At 44.3% G+C, this 21368-nt stretch overlaps 1 pseudogene; it reads left to right on the top strand.

Moving 5' to 3' along the window:
• The window catches only part of LOC141213277 (UDP-glucuronic acid decarboxylase 1-like), a 102769-nt pseudogene that overhangs the window by 64916 nt on the left and 16485 nt on the right, over positions 1–21368 (top strand).

The following is a 21368-nucleotide window of genomic DNA, read 5'->3' as shown; positions in this document are numbered from 1 at the left end:
TGGTCCTTTTTGGCCCGCGTCCTTTTCTGTCCCGCGTCCTTCATACCTCGTCCTTTTGGCCCACGTCCTCCTTCCCTTTTGGCCCGCGTCTTCTCTGTTTGTACAATGGGTAAAATAAGTATTTGATACACTGCCGATTTTGCATGTTTTCCTACCTACAAAGAATAGAGGTCTGTAATTTTTTATTGTTACAACACTTCAACTGTGAGCGACAGAATAGTTAAGGAAATAAATGGAAATCACGTTGTATGATGTTAAAGTAATTGATCATCTATCAACCATCAAGAATTCTGGCTCACAGCCCTGTTAGATTTTTCTTTAGAAGCCCTCCTACTCAGCCCTTAGTTTCTGTATTAATTGTTTCTGTTTATACTCGTTACTTGTATAAAAGACACCTGTCCACATACTCCATTATTAACACTCCAGCTTCTGCACCATGGTCCAAAACTGGGACAAAATTGTAGACCTGCATAAGGCTGGGATTGGCTACAGGGCAATAGGCAAGCAGCTTCGTGAGAAGGCAACAACTGTTGGCACAGTTATCAGAGAATGGAAGAAGCAAAATGGCTGGCAATCTTCCTTGGTCTGGGGCTCCATGCAAGATCTCGCCTCGTGGGGTAAGGATAATTCTGAGAAAGGTCAGGAATTGGCCCAGAACTATACGGGAGGACCTGGTCAATTACCTTAAGAGAGCTGGGACTACAGTCTCAAACATTACCATTTGTAACACTACACTGTCATGGATTAAAATCCTGCAGAGCACGCAAGGTCCACCTGCGCATGCCAGGACATGTCCAAGTCCGTTTGAAGTTCACGAATGTCCAACTGGATGATCCAGAGAAGGTCATGTGGTTAGAGGAGTCCGAAATAGATCTTTTTGGTATCCACAGCCATATTTGGAGGAAGAAGAATGTTGAGTACAACCCCCAAGAACACAGTCCCACCCGTGAAGCATGGTGGGGGAAGCATACTTTGGGAGTGCTTTTCTGCAAAGGGGACAGGATGACTGCACCGTATTAAAGGGAGAATGGATGTGGAGTAATGTATCGCGAGATTTTGGCCAATAACCTCCTTCTGTCAGTAAGAGCATTGAAGATGGGTCGTAGCTGGGTCTTCCAGCTTGACAATGATCTGAAACACACAGTCAGGGCAACTAAGGTTAAGAAGCATTTCAAAGTCCTGGAGTGGCCTAGCCAGTCTCCAGATCTTAACCCAATAGAAAATCTTTGGAGAGAGCTGAAACTCAATGTTGCCCAACAACTGCCCCGAAACCTGAAAGATCTGGAGATCTGTATGGATTATTGGGCTAAAATCCCTGCTGCAGTGTCTTCAAACCTGGTCAAGAACTTCAGGAAACGTTTGACCTCTGTAATTGTAAACAAAGGTTTCTGTACCAAATATTTAAGTTTTAAGTTGTATCAAATACTTAATTTGCATTTTTATTACATGAAATATATAAAAATCATACGATATGATTGTTTGCTTTTTTTTTTTTCTGAGATTCTGTGTCTGAGGTGTATCTACGATAACAATTACAGACCCCTCCATTCATTGTAGGTGGTAAAACTTGAAAAATCGGCAGTGTTTCAAATACTTATTTTCCCCACTGTGTGTGTTTTTGTTTTATCAAACTCTGAATTTTTTTCGTTATGCAGTGTACTTTATTTGATAATGGAAATTGTCATTCAAAACTGCAATAAAACCATCATATAGCTATGTTACTGGAAAAATAATTAATAAAATTGTGGATCTTTAAAGGCAAGGAGGGAAAAATTTCTGCACCTTCAAGGTGTTAGCGAAATTCTTTCTGAAAGTATGTGTAATTTAATGAACTTCTGAATGTTTTTGGAGTTGTTCATTTTTACAGGCAAGAGTTGTTCAAACTGCATCACAAAGTTTTATCATCTATTAAGCCATTTTTCTTACATTTTACCGTAAATAAGGTTTTTGTTTTTCCTTCTGTAGGTATATGGATCAGGATCACAGACTAGGGCGTTTCAATATGTCAGGTTAGTGTGTAATAGTGTGTGTGTGTGTGTATATATATATAATCTGAGAGAGAGAGAGAATACATACATCTGTATTATACAAAATTTCATTTCTGCCACCATAGTTGGGTCATTTCACTTAGTAAAGAATTAGCAAAATTCTGCTGACAGGTTTTGCAGGCATTGTCATGTTGGCGCTGTTACAGATTAAAATGATACTTGCAGTGAAGAATTAAATTTTGTGGTTCTTGATTTTAAATATCGCGCCGGTGCATTCAATATAGTGGTCTTCAAAAATGAAACCAACAAAATGCCGTCCACTGTGTACCGAGGACCAATGCGGGAGCGTGCACAAGAGGCAGTCATCACCACTGCACATAGGAGCGCAGCGCACACAGGATTGCTCCCAACATATTTGGTATTACTAGTATTAAAATAAATTCAACCCCACGGTGCCACCAATGTATCAAAATAAAATATAAATATTAATTTTCTGGCTGCCTACCTAGTGGGATAGAGCATATATATACATAGTGATACAGAACTTATCAGACTGTAAACAGCATGGTAAAGGCAGTTGGTGAGGATATATAGCTAGGCATCTATTTATTAAATAGCAAATCTTTCTAGAGGTTGATGATGATGAAAAGCTTGATAGGCGATACATTGGTTGATATATCGTTAGATATTCACTAGGTTGATCTATCCATCCAATAAATGTATGGCTAGAAAATGTATTGATCAATATACAGTGGGTACGGAAAGTATTCAGACCCCTTTAAATTTTTCACTTTTTCATTGCAGCCATTTGGTAAATTCTAAAGTTCTTTTTTTTTCTCATTAAGGTACATGCTGCACCCCATCTTGACTGAAAAAATCCAGAAATATAGAGATTTTTTAAAGAAAAACTGAAATATCAACTGGTCATAAGTATTCAGACCCTTTGCTCAGACACTCATATTTAAGTCACATGCTGTCCATTTCCTATTTCCTTGTGATCATCCTTGGGATGGTTCTACTCCTTCATTGGAGTCCAGCTGTGCTTAATTAATAGGACTTGATTTGGAAAGGCACACACCTGTCTGTCAGACCAAATGAGAATCATGAGCTCAAAGGAACTGCCCAAGGAGCTCAGAGACAGAATTGTGGCAAGACACAGATCTGGCCAAGGTTACAAAAGAATTTCTACATTACACAAGGTTCCTAAGAGCACAGTGGCCTCCATAATCCTTAAATGGAAGAAGTTTGGGACCACCAAAAGTCTTCCTAGACCTGGCCGTCCAGCCAAACTGAGCAATCGTGGGAGAAGAGCCTTGGTGAGAGAGGTAAAGAAGAACCCCAAGATCACTGTGGCAGACCTCCAGAGATGCAGTAGGGAGATGGGAGAAAGTTCCAAAAAGTCAACTATCACTGCAGCCCTCCACCAGTTGGGCCTTTATGGCCGAGTGTACCGACCGAAGCCTCTCCTCAATGCACCAGAGGAAGATAGTTTGCTATCGAAACGCGTTGTGGAAAGGGCTCATTAAATTTTATTTTTTAGCCCCAATCTGTCATCTCCAGTGTTAATCTTTTTAACGCTCCATAGACCGCTTTTTATTCAATCCACTATATCGCCTTAATGCAAGACATATGAAAACCTGCATAGAATTTGCTCAAAAACACACTCCCAGACTATGAGAAATAAGATTCTCTGGTCTGATGAGACTAAGATAGAACTTTTTGGTGATAATTCTAAGCGGTATGTGTGGAGAAAACCAGACACTGCTCATCCTCTGCCCAATAGTGAAACATGGTGGTGGCAGCATCATGCTATGGGGGTGTTTTTCAGCTGCAGGGACAGGACGACTGGTTGCAATTGAAGGAAACATGAATGCGGCCAAGTACAGAGTTATCCTGGATGAAAACCTCTTCCAGAGGGCTCTGGACCTCAGACTTGGGGAAAGGTTCACCTTCCAACAAGACAATGACCCTAAGCACACAGCTAAAATAACAAAGGAGTGGCTTCAGAGCAACTCTGTGACCATTCTTGACTGGCCCAGCCAGAGCCCTGACCTAAACCCAATTGCGCATCTCTGGAGAGACCGGAAAATGGCTGTCCACCAACGTTCACCATCCAACCTGATGGAACTGGGAAGGATCTGCAAGGAAGAATGGCAGAGGATCCCCAAATCCAGGTGTGAAAAACTTGGGTGCTGCTACTCAATACTGAGCAAAGGGTCTGAATACTTATGATCATGTGATATTTCAGTTTTTCTTTTTTAATTTGCAAAAATTTCTACATTTTGTTTTTTCAGCCAAGATGGGGTGCAGAGTGTACTTTAATGAGAAAAAAATGAACTTTTTAGAATTTACCAAATGTCTGCAATGAAACAGAGTCAAAAATTTTAAAGGGGTCTGAATACTTTACATACCCACTGTATCTACCAATGAATGTATCGCCTATCGACATCTTCACTAACTGCCTTTACCATGTTATTTACAGTCTGGTTCGTTCTAGATCCCCCCACTCTTTAGCACATATGCGATTTGCACTTAGTCGCATGCTGACTAGCTGCTCTCCCCATTTCTCTCAAAGCTCAGTGAAAAACAGACTAGTTGTTGCATGACCGTAAGTATGAAAATCACATGAGTGAAGTGGCCATGAGATGTCTGATGAAACCTGCCAGCGAGCAGAGCTGAATCCTGACGGTATATTAAATGCTATTTGGATTGGACTGGCATGCCACAGGGCTTCAGTTTATAATTAAAGGACTCGTCCGGTTTGTGATGAAAGTCTGCAGTCACTCTGTGACTTCAGGCTTCTGAAATATCACAGCGCATGCACTGCACACTTTTTTAAAATTCTCCCTTGCCGGTGGCAAGAGTGGACGGTCATGTAAGTGCAAGTATGTGATTTGTATACTTCTGGCCATATTCCGACTAGACGTGTCTGGCCTCGCTCAATTCATTTTCATCGAGTAAGGCCACACGTCTAGTCGGCATGTGACTGCATGTATGCAAATCGCTGGCATGAGAGAATCCTGACAGTGTGCAGTGCGCGTTGTGAGAATTCTGAAGTCTGCCGTCACATAGAATGACTGCAGACTCATTACAAACTTGGACAACCCCTTTAATGTTCCTAACATAAATAAAAATATGAGAATTAGTCAGTATTACAAAAAAACATTTATATCCAGGTACCGGAAAGATGATGTTGTCTCTGGGAGTCGTTCTCTTTATTTTCTTCATCTTGTCCAGACTCCACACGATGCCCTTAAAAATAGCAGTGTCATTATAATGCTCCTGAATAAAAAATATCGGCTCTAAGCTGAGCCCCTGAATAAATAATTGCCCCTTACTATATTCCCTGCACAAAATATATCTTTATACTGCCTCCGCACACATCCCCATACTGAGTCTGCATCCATGCCCCCTCAAATTTCTCCTGTTTCCCCCTCCCCATATAGTGTCCGCACCCATCCCTCGTTCCCCAAACTGTGTCCTTTAATCCTATTACATCTTCCCCCATCCAAACTTTTGGGGGTCGGAGCAGATGTAAAAGGATTTAAGGACCCAGTTTAGGGGTGGGGGCAGATGTAATATTTGGGCTGCAAACTGTCTTTAAATCCTGTTTCACTGCCCCCGTACAATTGAACACAGGGAGCCGGCGCTGCACCTTCAGTGAGCTGGCTGTCAGCTTGACAGCTGGCTCAGAGAAGAACAGACTCCCAATTCGGGGGGGAGTGGCAAAAATGCAACCGCCGAAGGAGACTCCTCGAACCGCCGCATTAGGAAGCCAGTCTGCGCCCCTCTGCAGGCTGCAAAGCGCCATTGCCATTTTGTTTTGTTTTGTTTATTTTTTTAAAGACCACTATACTGACTGCGCAGGTGCGATATTTAAATTAGGAGGCAGGTGACCTGCCATTTAAGGACAGAATGTTTTATGCGCATGAAATTACCCTTGGGGAAGTAGTAAAACTGCTGTCATGTAGTCGTCCATATTCATGCGCTCTGTATATGCTCTCACCACCATCACTGATTGGCAGCTTTCTGCCTATGCACACTGGTGTGGGCGGGATTATGTAGAGCTCTGCATTCTGAGAATCTGTAGATCTGCTGCAGATAAAACAGGGATTCTATCAAAATGACGTCAAGCTGCATTCAGATGCAAAAACCTGGTGACAGATTCCATGTAAAGGAGGTTTTCAACGAATGAATGAGAAAATTGCTGGAAAGATATTTAGTAAAGTGGGAAATTAAAGTCATCTATAGATAATACATGCTGTTCAGTTTCACTCCGCGTGGCATTCCTTGGGAGTTGTGGCAGAGTGTAATGTTCAATCACTGCTGCCTTATAAATGATGTATCTATGGGTCCATTCATACTGGATGGCGTGAAGTGTGGGTATAAATATAGGTTTTATTGCCCTCTAGTGACCAATCTATGTATTTATATACAATATCTTAGTAACTACAATTTGTCCATATTGTAATCGCGTAACAAAGCCTGAAGTCTCTTTTTTTTCCCCCAGAATTAATAGTCTTGCATTTAATAAGTACATACTGTCCCCTTTTGTACTGCAGCAGTAAGAATTAGGTACTTGGTTCCATCTTATCCTGTGAATAGATAACTTGCTAAGTGATCCGGCTCTCCTCTTTTGGGGTTCGACCGCTGGGAATACTACTTCTCCATTTATTGTTTTGGGACTCCTGGAGATGGCAGTGCTATAGACACTGTATAGGGCAGTGGTCCTCAACCTTTCTTATCTGGAGAGCCACATCCAGATGCACCTTGGGGTAGTGACATCTGCTCCTGCTCTCCCCCAAAATAGCGTCACCCAAATCCCCAATTACTATTATAATGGCAGCCAAACTTTCCCATAGAAATTAAACGGAGGCCGTATGCTTGCATCCAGTGGTTGTCACCTTACCCCGATTCAGTATGCTCGCATCAAGCACTCCCACCACACTATCACATCCAGCTGAAAGAATCTCCTGTGACTGGCAGGATGTTCCTACCTCCAGATAAATTAAATATATTAATCTCTAAAACCACAAGGCTGGTATATGTGCCTACAGATTTGTGCTACGGTGCAGGGCTAGTCACAGGTCTGGAGACCTGCTCTTTATAGCTTTTTACTGGACCTGGTGCTAATGCATCAAGCTGGCAGACAACCACGATCCACACATCATGGGCCTGCGAGTCACAGGTTGGGGATCTCTGGTATAGGGCATTCTGTAGCTCTCTGGATCGGTGGGGAAAAAATTGATCCTCTAAATAGCTTGACCAGGCTTTTAAGAAAAAAAAAATTTGTTCCATTTTACCACATTTTTGCGTATTACTTGTTGCAGATTTGAGCAAAGAAACTTGACAATATATCATAGTACTGTGCTAGTGAGTGGGGTGTTATACATTCTGTAAAAAGCCCCATTCCTGTCTGAGAGTTCTTGTAAGGGCAGAGACAAACTGCCATATAACTGGTGCGATGATCACATCACAGTGCCCGGCTGGCCTGGCGCCTCTCCTGACCTGAGCATGACAGCCTGATGGATTTCTGTGCAGTTGTCAAGCTCAGGTCAGGAGAGCAGACAACCAGTACAAGGTTTATGATGCAATCCTCGCACGAGTTATATGGCCGACTGTCTCTGCCCTTACTTTTTGGATGAAAAAAAAATAATAATAATTTATGACCTTTTAAAAAACTTTACTGCATTGTATTACTGTAGGGAGGGTCCCTTTTTTCCATGATGTCACCAGATTTCAGGAGACTAGTACATTCCGCTCTGATGACCTAAAATGGACCCCAGAGCTGTCTGTGCACCCAGAGTAAAACCTAAAGGGGTTGGGCACTACTGTACATGTTCCTCTCATGTGAGTGAACTGCCATAGATGAAACTTTACTAAATACCTGGATTCTCAAATCCTTCTGTAGCCTGAGCTGCTCTACTGCTCACATGCTGCCTGGCTGAGAATCCTCTGACTTGTGATGTCACCTCTGACTCTCCCTGTCATCTTGTCTTTGGATTCTGGTGACATCACAATGGTGTGACTTCCATGCTCACTCACTGATCGTGTGTGTGTGTAGATAATATTTCCATATAGTGCCCTTTGAATAAGTATAAGTATGCCCCGTGAACTTTCCACATTTCTTCATATTACACACAAGCTTAAATGTGTTTAGTATATCACGTAAAATACAAAGTTTCAAGTATTTGTGACATATAAAGGGAATGATGCATGGTTTTCTAATTATTTCATTCAAGTTTCACATTCTTACCTGATAAAGCACTACTCCAGCATTTTTTTTAATTTAATCTCTGGAGTGGTGCTTAACCCCTTCACGACATTTGCAGTATATACTCTTCATGGAAGGGAAAGACTTCCCGACCAATGGAGTATAGATTCGTCAAGGCGATCGCGCGCACACAGGAGCTGTGTGTGTGTGTGTGTCTGTGTGTGTGTGTGTGTGTGTGTGTGTGTGTGTGTGTGTGTGTGTGTGTGTGTGTGGTGTGTGTGTGTGTGTGTGTGTGTGTCTGTGTGTGTGGTGTGTGTGTGTGTGTGTGTGTGTGTGTGTGTGTGTGGTGTGTGTGTGTGTGTGTGTGTCTGTGTGTGTGGTGTGTGTGTGTGTGTGTGTGTGGTGTGTGTGTGTGTGTGTGTGGTGTGTGTGTGGTGTGTGTGTGTGTGTGTGTGTGTGTGTGTGTGGTGTGTGTGTGTGTGTGTGTGTGTGTGTGTGGTGTGTGTGGTGTGTGTGGTGTGTGTGTGTGTGTGTGTGTGTGTGTGTGTGTGCGCGATCGCCGCCGGGTGTTCAGCAAACATCATAGTTGACGCCCGACTCACTGCCAGAAATGGTGCCCTCACCACTCCCGGCAGTTTAACCCCCTAAATGCTTCAATTGATCGCAGCATTTAAAAGGTAGGGAGGGAGCTCCCTCTCCCCTACGATCGGTGCCCCCGCGATGTCATTATAAGAGCTCGATCTTTGCCATGGTGACCTGAGGTTGTCATGACTACATCTGGATCACCAGGTTAGAGTTTAAGGGGTGCACAGAGCATGGTGTAAGGGGCTTGTGTCAGTGCAGCACTAACAGTTGTAAAGCATTGTAGTGCTGGTAAATTTGATTGCTTTATACCAGCGATCAGACTACTGAAGGTGAACGTCCCATATAGGGACTAAGTAAATAAAAGTGTAATTACAATATATATTAACCATAAAGAAGTATTTGTTTAAAAAATCAACAATAAAAGTACACCCATTTGGTATTGTCGCGTCCGGAATGACCTGACCTATAAAACTGTCAAACTAATTAACCTGTTCAGTGAACAGCTTTAAAAAATTAATACAAAAGGAGGCAAAAAACAATACTTTTTCATCGTACCACCAAACAAAAAGTGGACTAAAACGCGATCAGAAATATGAATGTAAATAAAAAATTGTATCACTGAAAACATCATCTTGCACCCCCCCCCCAAAAACAAGCCACCATACAGCTCCATCAATGCCAAAATAATTTATAACTCTCAGAATACAGTGATCGCTGTAATCGCACCAACCTGAAGAATAGTCGTCTAATCACTTATACCGCTCAAGGAACGGCGTAAAAAATAAATCTAAATCTTCACCAGCTGTTGATTTGTTCATTCTGTCACCCAAAGATCGCAGTAAGGCTCAGCGCACATTTATCCTGTGCTCTACGCTGAGCGCTTACACCGGGGTTTCCATGTAAATCTCTGAAATACGTGACTCAGACGGAAACCTAGAGGGAAGATTCCCTATAGTGAGACAGATGGAGACACTGTGGACGCCGTCTGGCCTATGATCCGGTGGTGTCCGTCTTTTTAGGCTTGCATGAAAGCACAGTCGACCACAGGTTTGTACACTTCTGAAAAGGACACTGCTGAACAGAGGCTAGACTGAGTTCAGAGTAACTCTGCTGCCCCATTATAGTGAGTGGACCAGTCGGCTGTGTCATGTGCATTACTTCATTCGAAATATGGGGGGCTTCCATGTTACTGGCAGTACAAAGGCTCTGGAAAAGTACTATGGCTCCTCGCCACCCCCCCCCCCCCCGCAAAAACAGAAACTCAGCGAATCTGAACTCCCAAATACAGATGATCCCCCTTCTGAGCCCCACAGTGTGCTTAAGCCACATTTAACGTCCACATGCTTGGCATTTCTGTAGCGATGAGAGCCCATTTAATTTACGGGTACGTGTCTCCAGTAGAACGTGCCGGGCACTTCATTAGTAGATTTGCAAGTTTCACTCCAACATCCACTGCTGCTTGTTAATGTAAAACACCCATGGAGTCAAAATCGTCACTACACCTGCAGATAAATTCCCAGAGGGGTATAATTTCCAAAATGGGGTCACTTGAGGGGGTATTCTGCTCGTCTAGCACGTAGGGGCTCTGTATCTGGAGTCTGCAAACTATTCTAGGAAAATCTGTGCTCCAGGAGGCAAATAGCGTTCCTTACCTCCCGAATCTCACCGTACACTAAGCAGTACTGTACAGCCACTTATGGGATATTTTTACATTCAGCAGAAATTGTGACAAATTTTGGTGCCATTTTTACCCTTTTCCCTGTATAAAAATGTAAAATCTGGGGCAAAAGCAAAATATTTGTGGTAAACAAATGTAATTAATTTTTTTTCATCACTGCCCAATGGTGTAAAATTCTGACACACTTGTGGTGTCAATATGATCACCGCACCCCTAGATTAATTCATTGAGAGGTGTAATTTTGTAATATGGGGTCACTTGTGGGGGTTCTGCTGTTCTGGCACCTCAGTGGCTCTCCCAGTGGGTCATGGCACCTTCAAATCATAACAGTGAAATCTGCCCAAAAAACAAAGATCCATTTTTTCCCTTTAGCCCTTAGACAAATTAAAAATTTGGAACTAAAACAGCATTTTAGTGGCAGAAAAAGCGATTAATCTTCACCGCCCATTGGTATAAAATTCTTTGTGGCACATGTGGTGTCAACATCCTCACTGCACCCCTAGATGAATTCATTGAGGGATCTAGTTTTATAAAATGACGTTACTTATGGGAGGTTTCTGCTGTTCTGGCACCTCAGGGGCTCTGCCAATGTGACATGGCACCCTCAAACCATTCCAGCAAAATTTTAACTCCAGTATGGCGCTTCTTCCCTCCTGAGCATTGCACTGTGCCTCAAAAGTCATTTTCAACCACATATGGGGAATCTGTGTACTCAGGAGAAATTGCACAACAAATTTTGGTGCCATTTTCTCCTGATATCCTTGTGAAAATGAGAAAATATGGGGCTACAAGACTTTTGTGGGAAAAAAGTATGTGTGTATTTAGTTTCCAAAAAAAAAACAGTGAAGAAGCCGGAGGGTGAATACATGACCGGAGGACTTGCGTTTAAAGCTCCACTACAGCGGTGAATAAAAACAAAAAATGCTGACACGTTCAGTATTTGGTCAGTATTTTATATCCGTATTTGTAAGCCAAAATCAGGAGTGGAACAATCAGAGGAAAAGTATAATAGAAACACGTCACCACTTCTGCATTTATCACACACTCCTGGTTTTGGCTTACAAACACTGAGGTAAAATATGAATTAAATACTGAACATGACCTTTTTAAAGAGGTTTTTGTCACCTACCCACAGTTTACTGGGGGTCTAACTGTTTGATCCCGGCATTGATCATCAGAACGGGGCACTTTTACCCTCCCTAGAATGGAGTACACATGTGACTGCTGTAGCGCCCCGAGGGTTCGGTTGCTACAGGGGTATTGCACCTCAACCAGAGGTGTGATATTCCACTTCCAGGTAAGGATGGAGTGTGGACCAGGGCTCAGTTAGCTGCATACACACATACACACTCCCCATTTCCGGGGGACAGCTCGACGGTGCTCCCATTTTATTGCAGGCACAACTGACCATGTCCCTGGCTGGAGTGGGGAGAGAACCCAGTGGTGTAGGAGCAGAAGGGGACGGTTTCTGGAGCATAGGAAGGAGCTCATTGGGTGCAAGTCACCTGAGCTCAGACACAGAGAAGTAGATAAAAGGTGGGAGCCATCTTAAGTGAGGAGTAGAAGTTGAGTAGTGGAGTGGAGAAAGAGAGAGGTAGTTCAGCCAGAGAGAGCTGGCAGGGAGCTGTGGGTCAGCTTGAGCTCAGCTCTACGAGGCAGGCCTAGAGAGAAGGCCGGGGCCAGAGAGGAGAAGAGGAGAAGAGGAGAAGGAGAAGGAAGGAAGGAGAAGAGACAGAGGAGTGGAAGGGCTCCAGAAACAAGAAGGCAGAAAGGACCCTAGGAGAGCAGAACGGACAGCAACCGGAGCACTAAGGGTCAGGCTGTGGAAGGGTACCGGATTCCCAAGTTGGTGGAGGTAAATCATTCCTCAGCCAAGAACCGGAGGTCGTGATCATTTATTGGTGTGACCCCCCGCCAAACCTGCTAGGAAGGCACCATATAGGATAGCGGGAAGTGTAGGCCAACGCTTACCCAACACGGTCCGCAGTAGCTGGACAGAAGTTTGGTCACTGGTGGGGCACGAGAGGCCAGAGAAAGGACAGAAGGGGGTCCTGTGCCATACTCCTGAATTGCCTATGGGTTGACCGAGCCCCTCACCTGGTGGACGCAGCACGGCTTGGGCAGTCATTGCTGACAGAAGTGACTTGGATATCAACTGTGAGTAAAAGACCCTGGACTGCACCATTGGACTCTGTGTGATTTATGCTGCGCCTGCACCATCACCCCCAGCATCCACCTACATTGCCCTGAGGCTACACTTTTCCCGTGGGGAGTTATCCTATCCCTGTGCTGCACACCAACACCAGCCTCAGCGGTCTGCCTTGCAGCCAGGGCCGGCGTCAGCACCCGGCGTACCCGGGCAAGTACCCTGGACCATCAGGGGGGCCCACTCGTTATCGGGGCCCGGGCCGCTTCCCCGGCATCTGTGCAGGGCCGCCGGTGCTGTTCAAGCCCTGCTCTGCTTCATGCAGCAGCAGCAGTGTGCGGTCAGTGTGCTGCTGCTCCACCAATCAGGCCCAGTGCTGTCACTTTCAAGACATGGCCGCGCGCTGTGCACAGTGTGGCTGTGTCTGGTAGTAATGACACGCAGGGGCGACACTGCGCCTTTAATTGTGCTTGTGTGTCGCAACTGCCGAGTCATTACTAACAGACACAGCCGCAAAGCGCATGTAACAGAGCAGGACTTGAACAGCACCGGCGGTCCTGCACAGATGCCAGGTAAGCGGCCCGGGCCCTGACGGAAAGTGGGCCCCCCTGATGGTCCAGGGCCAGATGACATGCCTGAGGCCCTGCACTGCCACATGACTGAGGAGCTGGACGGGACACAGGCCAGGGGGTAGGTGAGCGAGCTTCCCCAATCCCCATATAAAAAATATTTCTTATGTGTGCGTGCATGTATGATGTGAATGTCTGTGTATGATAGTGTGTATGACTGTGTATATATATTTATGTCTGTTTTATATGTGTTTTTAAGAATGTGTTCAAATATGTATGTGTATGTATCTGTGCGTGTCTGCGTATTGTGTGTACATCTGTGTACCATGTTCACGTGTGTATGTGTGTGCATGCCTGCGTACCATGTGCATGCGCATGTCTGTGCACTGTGTGTGCGTGTCTGCGTATTGTGTGGGTGTCTGAGTATTGTGTGGGTGTCTGAGTATTGTGTGGGTGTCTGCGTATTGTGTGGGTGTGTGTGCGCGTGTCTGCGTATTGTGTGTGTCTGCGTATATTGTGTCTGCGTATTGTGTGTGTGTGTCTGCGTATTGTGTGTCTGCATGTCTGCATATTGTGTGTCTGCATGTCTGCGTATTGTGTGTGTGCGTGCGTGTCTGCGTATTGTGTGTGCGTGTCTGCGTAGTGTGTGTGCGTGTCTGCTTATTGTGTGTGTGTGTGCGTGTCTGCGTAGTGTGTGTGCGTGTCTGCGTATTGTGTGTGCGTGTCTGCGTAGTGTGTGTGCGTGTCTGCTTATTGTGTGTGTGTGTGTGCGTGTCTGCGTAGTGTGTGTGCGTGTCTGCGTATTGTGTGTGTGCGTGCGTACTGTGTGTGTGCGTGTCTGCGTATTGTGTGTGCGTGTCTGCGTAGTGTGTGTGCGTGTCTGCGTATTGTGTGTGTGTGTGCGTACTGTGTGTGTGCGTGTCTGCGTATTGTGTGTGTGCGTGTCTGCGTATTGTGTGTGTGCGTGCATGTCTGCGTACTGTGTGCTTGCATGTCTTCGTACTGTGTGTGCATGTCTGCGTACTGTGTGTACGTGCATGTCTGCGTACTGTGTGTGTGTGCACGTCTGCATATGTGAAGGATGAGGTGGCAGGCTGGGCCCTGTGATGAATACCTATATTTCTCCGCTGTATCTGTGCATCATGAATCGTGGTATGTGCTAAAGGGGCCCACTGAGACTCTTTCGCCCGGGCCCACAAAAACCTGGAGCCGACCTGCTTGCAGCGGCGGTTATCCCTGACCGCAATCCACGGGTGGCATAGTCAGACATTCAAAACATCTATAAATAGACTGCCACAGCATTGGTCTGACCACCACAGGACCGGGTTGCCACTACTACCCCCATCAGCACCGTACACTAGAAGGCCCGGTTCCGGGTACCCCACGGCCCAGGGGGCGAGTCACTGCCACTCCATTCATTCCCTAGAGGACTGTACTCTGCTTTCTCTGGCTGACTGGTGGGGAATGCATAAAGTGGCAGTTGAGCATGCCCACTAGTGCTGCATTCTAAGGCAAGGGTCACATGACAGTTTTTATCTCATCCGAGAAAATCTGTTCAATTATGCTATTCACACTCTGATCGCCCGCTGATCAAACTCTGATCAGAGTGTGATCCAATTTTCTCAGAGGTGAAGAAAAAAAGTTTCTCCACCTCTTCCATTCAGTTGGTCTGTGAAAATCTGACCGCACTCTGATGGCATCTGAGTGCTGTCTGATGCTTTTCACAGACACATACTCGTCCGAGTTATATGGACTCCTATGAAGCTCTGTCTCCTTGAGAGACCATGATATTCACTAATTTCTGCAATATCACAGTATTTTGGTAATTAATGAATTTCATGGTCTGCTATGGAGACTGAGCTACCACAGTATTGTAGTATATAATATAAGCAATCAAACGATCGTAGGTTCACGTTCCCTGAAATGATTAAAAAAAATAAAGTTCGTCGGGTTTGTTTTTTGTTTTTGTATACCTCATGAATCTGAGCCTGGCTTTACAATTGCGATTAGATGACTGTGTGTGACTGGTCAAACACCTCCACCAGTCAACCTTTCCCAGCACCGCACCAGGTAATTGTCAGATCTTCTGCCCGGACATCTTTTTAGCCTTCTGATCGACTTGCATTGCAAGGTATTGATGCACCCCTGGGGCCGTGGGATACTCGGCAGCCGGGCCTCCGGTAGCTGGGGGATATCACGGTGGCTGGCCTGGTCCGTGACCCAGGGCGGTCAGTAAAAGGTGGAATATATAGGGGATTTGGAAAGTTCGTGGCGCCACCTGTGGATTGCGGCTAGAGGGAGCCGCCCCTGCGGAGCAGTCCTCTGAGGCAGATGGTAGGGCAGCTTGTGATGGAATGGCGCCCCACAAGTGGAGCGGGCCTCAGGGCAGCGTGGGGTGTAATGGAAGTTGGTGCAAGGGAGAGACGGCAGGACGGTCCCGGAAGAAAGACAGACACTCACACGGGGGTAAGCTTAAGTACCTTTACTGGTGATGCTGCAGGCACGGTCCAGGGTACTCCAGGTGAAGCGCACACTTTTGGACTCTCCCCAGTGAGCGGGTATAGGGCCTCCTGATCCGTTGCTTTACTCTCTAAGCTTCCGACCTGCCTGGAGCTAGGCCTAGCTTGGTTACTGTCTCTCTCTGCACCTGCTGACCTGGTGGTAGGGCCTTCGCTTTGGAGATCACTCTCCCTGGACGCTGGGGCCTCCGTGACTCCTAGCCCTCGTACTGTAGTCAGCATTTGGTGATCCTGGGACCTGTAGTCCTCCAGGGGTTCTGGTGGTTCCTAGTGAGTATAAATGTCGCTGTAGGCGCGGACGCGGTGTCCGGTATATATATTGGGGTGAGCCTGGTATGCTCCTGTGCCCCCTCACTACTTCTTCCTTCTCCTCTCGCCTTAGGCTGACTCAACGCCCTCACTAGGCTTTCACACGTGCTGTAAGCCTTGGCTCGCCTAAGCATAGCAGCCAGCGTGCTCCTGTCTGAGCGTCAGCACGCTCTCTGCTCAACTCTGAGCTGTGTTCCTCTCTGTCTCTGAATACTCACTGCACACTAACTGAGCTGCCTGGCTCCACCCTCCCTTTATATATCCCTAAGGGGCTCCCTCTGCTGGTCTGAGGTGGTAGGGTGGAGGTGTGTGAATGTGTGGGGTCCTCTTGTGGAGAAGTCCATCCATGCACCCTTCTGGGTTCTGTGGCACCAATGCGTAGCAGTGCGCCACAGTATGCAGCGTCTTTCTGGTGGAAAATGCCAGAAGAATGTACATATTACTACTTCTAATTGCTAGCGGTTTTTGAAAGATTGAGCATTTTTAAGAACCTCAAAAGCCTTAACCGGTTCGCGACTGCCCACTGTAGATAAACGTCGGCGCTTGCTGGGCTCTGTGCAGCGCCGACGTTTAAAAACGGTGGGTGGCCTCGCAGCGCTCAGGACCCCCAGGGTCCTGCAAGCACTGCGATTCCGGTGCAGAGCGTTAGCTCTGACAGGGGACATCATCGGGACCTGATTGGATCAGGTCCCAGTGATGTTAACTCTTTGCTATGTTCTATATGCCGCGATCTATAGTGATCGCGGCATATAGAAGATAGACAGAGGAGAGGGGGTCGTCTTACTTACCTCTCCGACGACCCCTGATACCTTCCAGGACCTGGTGTTGCTATGGCAGCTGGAGGTCACATGACCGCCTCCAGATCTGCCATATATGGTGTCCTGCCTGGCTCAGCCTGCAGCTGAAGCCTGGCAGGAGACTCTGATTGTGAAACAGTCAGCGAAGATCTCATGTAATGTAATACATGTCTATTACATTACATGAGATCAGTGATCAGAAAAATAAAAATTAATGTCCCATACAGGGACTAAGTAAAAATGTAAAAAAAAAGTAAAAAAAGTGTTTTTAAACTGTTAAAAAAAATCACAAAATAAATAAAAATAAATAAATAAAATATTAAACCAATAAATCCGTATATTTATGCAAAACCAAAAAAAGTACACATATTTGGTATCGCCGCATCCGAAACAACCCGATCTATAAAACTGTCACACTAATTAACTCCTTCTGTGCCCACCGTAACAAAAATAAATAAAAAACAGAGCAAAAAAATATGCTTTTTCATCATATCGCCAAACAAAAAGTGGAAAAAAATGGGATCAAAAAGCAAAATGGAAATAAAAATGGTACCGCTGAAAACGTCATCTTGTTCCGCAAAAAAAAAGCCACCATACAGCTCCATCAGCCGAAAAATAAAAAAGTTATAGCGCTCAGAATAAAAGAATGCAAAAAAAATATTTTTTCTATAAAATTGTTTTATTGTGTAAAAGCGCCAAAACATAAAAAAAATACAGTAAGTGTAGTATCGCTGTAAACGTACTGACCCGAAGAATAATGCTGCCTGATCACTTTTACCACACGCAGAACGACATAAAAAAAAAACACAAAAAACAATTCCTGAATTGTTGGTTTTTGTTAATTTTACCTCCCAAAAAACGGAATAGAAAGCGATCAAAAAATGTCACGTACCCAAAAATGGTACCAATAAAAATGTCAACTCGTCCCGCAAAAAACAAGCTGTCACATGACTCTGTCGGCCAAAATATGGAAAAATTATAGCTCTGAAAATATGGCGATGCAAAACTAGATTTTGCAAAAAAAAGCGTCTCTTAGTGTGTGACAGCTGTCAGTCATAAAAACCCAATATAAATCTGGTATCTCTGTAATCGCACCGACCCGAAGAATAAAGTAATCTAATCAGTTATATCACATGAGGAACGGCGTAAAAAATAATTCTTCACCTGCTACTGATTTGTTTATTATGTCTCCCAAAGATCGCAGTAAGGCTCTGCTCACATTTATCCTGCGCTCTGCGCTGAGCGCTTACACCAGAGTTTCCGTGTAAATCTCTGAAATATGTGATTCAGCCGGAACCCATGACGTAAGATTCCCTGTAGTGAGGCAGATATAGGCCACTGTGGATGCCGTCTGGCCTGTGATCCCACGGTGTCATTTGTTTTAGGCGTGCATAAAAGTGCGGTTGGCCACAGTTTTGTGCACTTCTGAAAAAAAGGACACCGCTAAACAGAGGCCAGACGGAGTCCAGAGTAACTCTGCTGCCTCATTACAGTGAATGGATCCCGCAGGGGTTTCATCTGAATTACATCACTTGGAAATTTAGATGGAAACCCCGATGTAAGTGCTCAGCCTAGAGCGCCGGATAAATGTTACATAAAATGTTCCCAATAAAAGCTTCAACTCAGTCCTCAAAAAAAGCTAGTCCCCACTCAGGTCCGTCATCTGTTAAAAATATAAGGGACTTCCAAGTTACTGGTAGCAGAAAGGCTCTGGAAAAGCGAAATGGCCCTTGCCCCCCAAAAGAAATTCAGAAAATTTTGTGCTCCCAAATCCAAATGCCTATTCTACAATAATTTGTTCTCCAATTGTCAAATAGCGCTCCATCCCCCCCAGATTTCGCCGTATGGCTGAGCGGTACGATACAGCCACATATGGGGTATTGCCACTTTTAGAAGAAATTGTGTGACACATTTCGGTACCATTTTTACCCATTGCGCTGTGTGAAAATGTAAAATCTGAGGGTAAAACATTTTTTTGTGGTAAAAATATAATTATGCTTTTTTCACTGCCCAATGGTATAAATTAAAAAATTAAAAAATACTCACTACTTCCCTAGATGAATTCCTTGAGAGGTGTAGTTTACAAAATGGGGTCACTTGTGGGGGTTTCTGCTGTTTCGGCATGTCAGCGACTCTTCAAATGTGACATGGTGTCTGCAACCTATCCCAGCCAACATAGCGCTCCTTTCTCTTCCGAACCCTGCCGTACACCAAAGCAGTGGTTTCCCCCCACATATGGGGTATCGGCGTACTCAGGAGAAATTGCACAACAAATTTCATGGTGCAATTTATCCTGTTACCCTTATGATAATGCAAAATTAGGGAATGAAAAACATTTTTTGTGGGAAAAATGTGAAAATTTTATTTTTACAGCTCATTATTATAAACTTCTGTGAAGCATCTTGGGGTTCGAGGTGCTCACCACACATCTAGATAAGTTCCCTAAGGGGTCTAGTTTCCAAAATGGTGTCACTTGTGGGGGGTTTCCACTGTTTAGGCACATCAGGGGCTCCCCAAATGCGACATGGCGTCCGCTAATTATTCAAACAAATTTTACATTCAAAAAGTCAAATGGCGCTCCTTCCCTTTCAAACCCTGCCGTGCGCCCAAACAGTGGTTTGCCTCCACATATGGGGTATCGGCGTGTTCAGGAGAAACTGCACAACAAATTTCATGGTGCAATTTATCCTATTACCCTTATGATAATGCAAAATTAAGGGATGAAAAACGTTTTTGTGGGAAAAATGTGAAAATTTTATTTTTTCAGCTCATTATTATAAACTTCTGTGAAGCACCTGGGGGTGCAAAGTGCTCACCACACATCTAGATAAGTTCCCTAAGGGGTCTAGTTTCCAAAATGGTGTCACTTGTGCGGGGTTTCCACTGTTTAGGAACATCAGGGGCTCTCCAAACGCAACATGGCGTCCGCTAATTATTCAGACAAATTTTACATTCAAAAAGTCTAAATGGCGCTCCTTCCCTTCCGATCCCTGCAGTGCGCCCAAACAGTGGTTTTCCCTCACATATGGGGTATCAGCGCGCTCAAGAGAAATTGCACAAAAAAATTGGGGTCCATTTTTTCCTGTTACCCCTGTGAAAATAAAAAAAAATGGGTCTAAAATAACATTTTTGTGAAAAAAGTTAAATGTTAATTTTTTTCTTCCACATTCCAAAAATTCTTGTGAAGCACCTGAAGGGTTAATAAAGTTCTTGAATGTGGTTTTGAGCACCTTGAGGGGTGCAGTTTTTAGAATGGTGTCACTTTTTGGTATTTTCTGTCATAAAGACCCCTCAAAGTGACTTCAAATATGATGTGGTCCCTAAAAAAATGTTTTTGTAAATTTTGCTGGAAAAATGAGAAATCGCTGGTCAACTTTTAACCCTTATAGCTCCCTAACAAAAAAAAATGTTGGTTCCAAAATTGTGCTGATGTAAAGTAGACATGTGGGAAATGTTATTTATTAACTATTTTGTGTGATATAGCTCTCTGATTTATGGACATGAAAATTCAAAGTTTGAAAATTGCAAAATTTTCAAAATTATCGCCAAATTTCCGATTTTTTCACAAATAAACGCAAGTGATATCGAAGAAATTTTACCACTATCATGAAGTACAATATGTCACGAAAAAACAATCTCACAATCAGGGGGATCCGTTGAAACGTTTCAGAGTAATTACCTCATAAAGTGACAGTGGTCAGAATTGAAAAAATTGGCCCGGTCACGAAGGCAAAAACAGGCTCTGGTGCGAAGTGGTTAACATATAGAAATGAAATAAAAATTCTATTCTTTTGAGCATTTTTGAGAAACTAATGTAATGCCAAACTATCCTCTTTTCTAGTAATTGTAATCAAATTAATGGAGTAACACATGGAGATAAATATAATTGTTTGGCTGTGTGCCCACGATGCGTTTTTGGTGCGTATTTTGGTGCGTATTTGCAGCGCGTAAACGCTCCAGAAATGCATTGCATACCTTATCCCATGACTTCCTATGACATTCTGCAAGTTCTGTGCACATGGTCCGTATTTTTTCTGCGCAGATTTTACTCGCAGAAAAAATACGGACATGACCAATTCTTGTGCGTTTCTGCATGCAGATTTGCCTATACAATGCATTGGAAAAACGCATGTCAAATACGCATCAAATGCGCGTCAAAAATGCATGTAAAAAATGCATGCGTTTTTCTGCCAAGGAGATGCAGAAATAGTCAGGAAAATTTCTGCTTCATTTCTGCATCGTGGGCACTAAGCCTTTAACCCCTTCACACCCCTCCCCTCCCCAGCCTGTTTTCACCTTCATGACCAGGCCAGTTTTTACAATTCTGACCAGTGGCACTTTATGTGGTAATAACTCTAAAACGCTTCAACGGGTCTCAGTTATTGTGAGATTGTTTTTTGTTTTGCTTTTTCGTGACCTTGTATTTCATGATGGTGGTAAAATTTGTTCGCTATTTGTGAAAATATCGGAAATTGCAAAATTTTCACATTTTTTGCCCAATTTCCAAACTTTTAATTTTTATGCCCTTAAACACACAATTGTTAATATGGAACATTTTTCACA

Source organism: Phyllobates terribilis, unplaced genomic scaffold (assembly GCF_046119375.1).
Source record: "Phyllobates terribilis strain yellow unplaced genomic scaffold, ASM4611937v1 Scaffold_191__1_contigs__length_3620865, whole genome shotgun sequence".
Taxonomy (NCBI): Eukaryota; Metazoa; Chordata; class Amphibia; order Anura; family Dendrobatidae; genus Phyllobates; species Phyllobates terribilis.
Note: the sequence above shows the minus strand (reverse complement) of the source record. Positions and strands in the feature narration are given on the sequence as shown.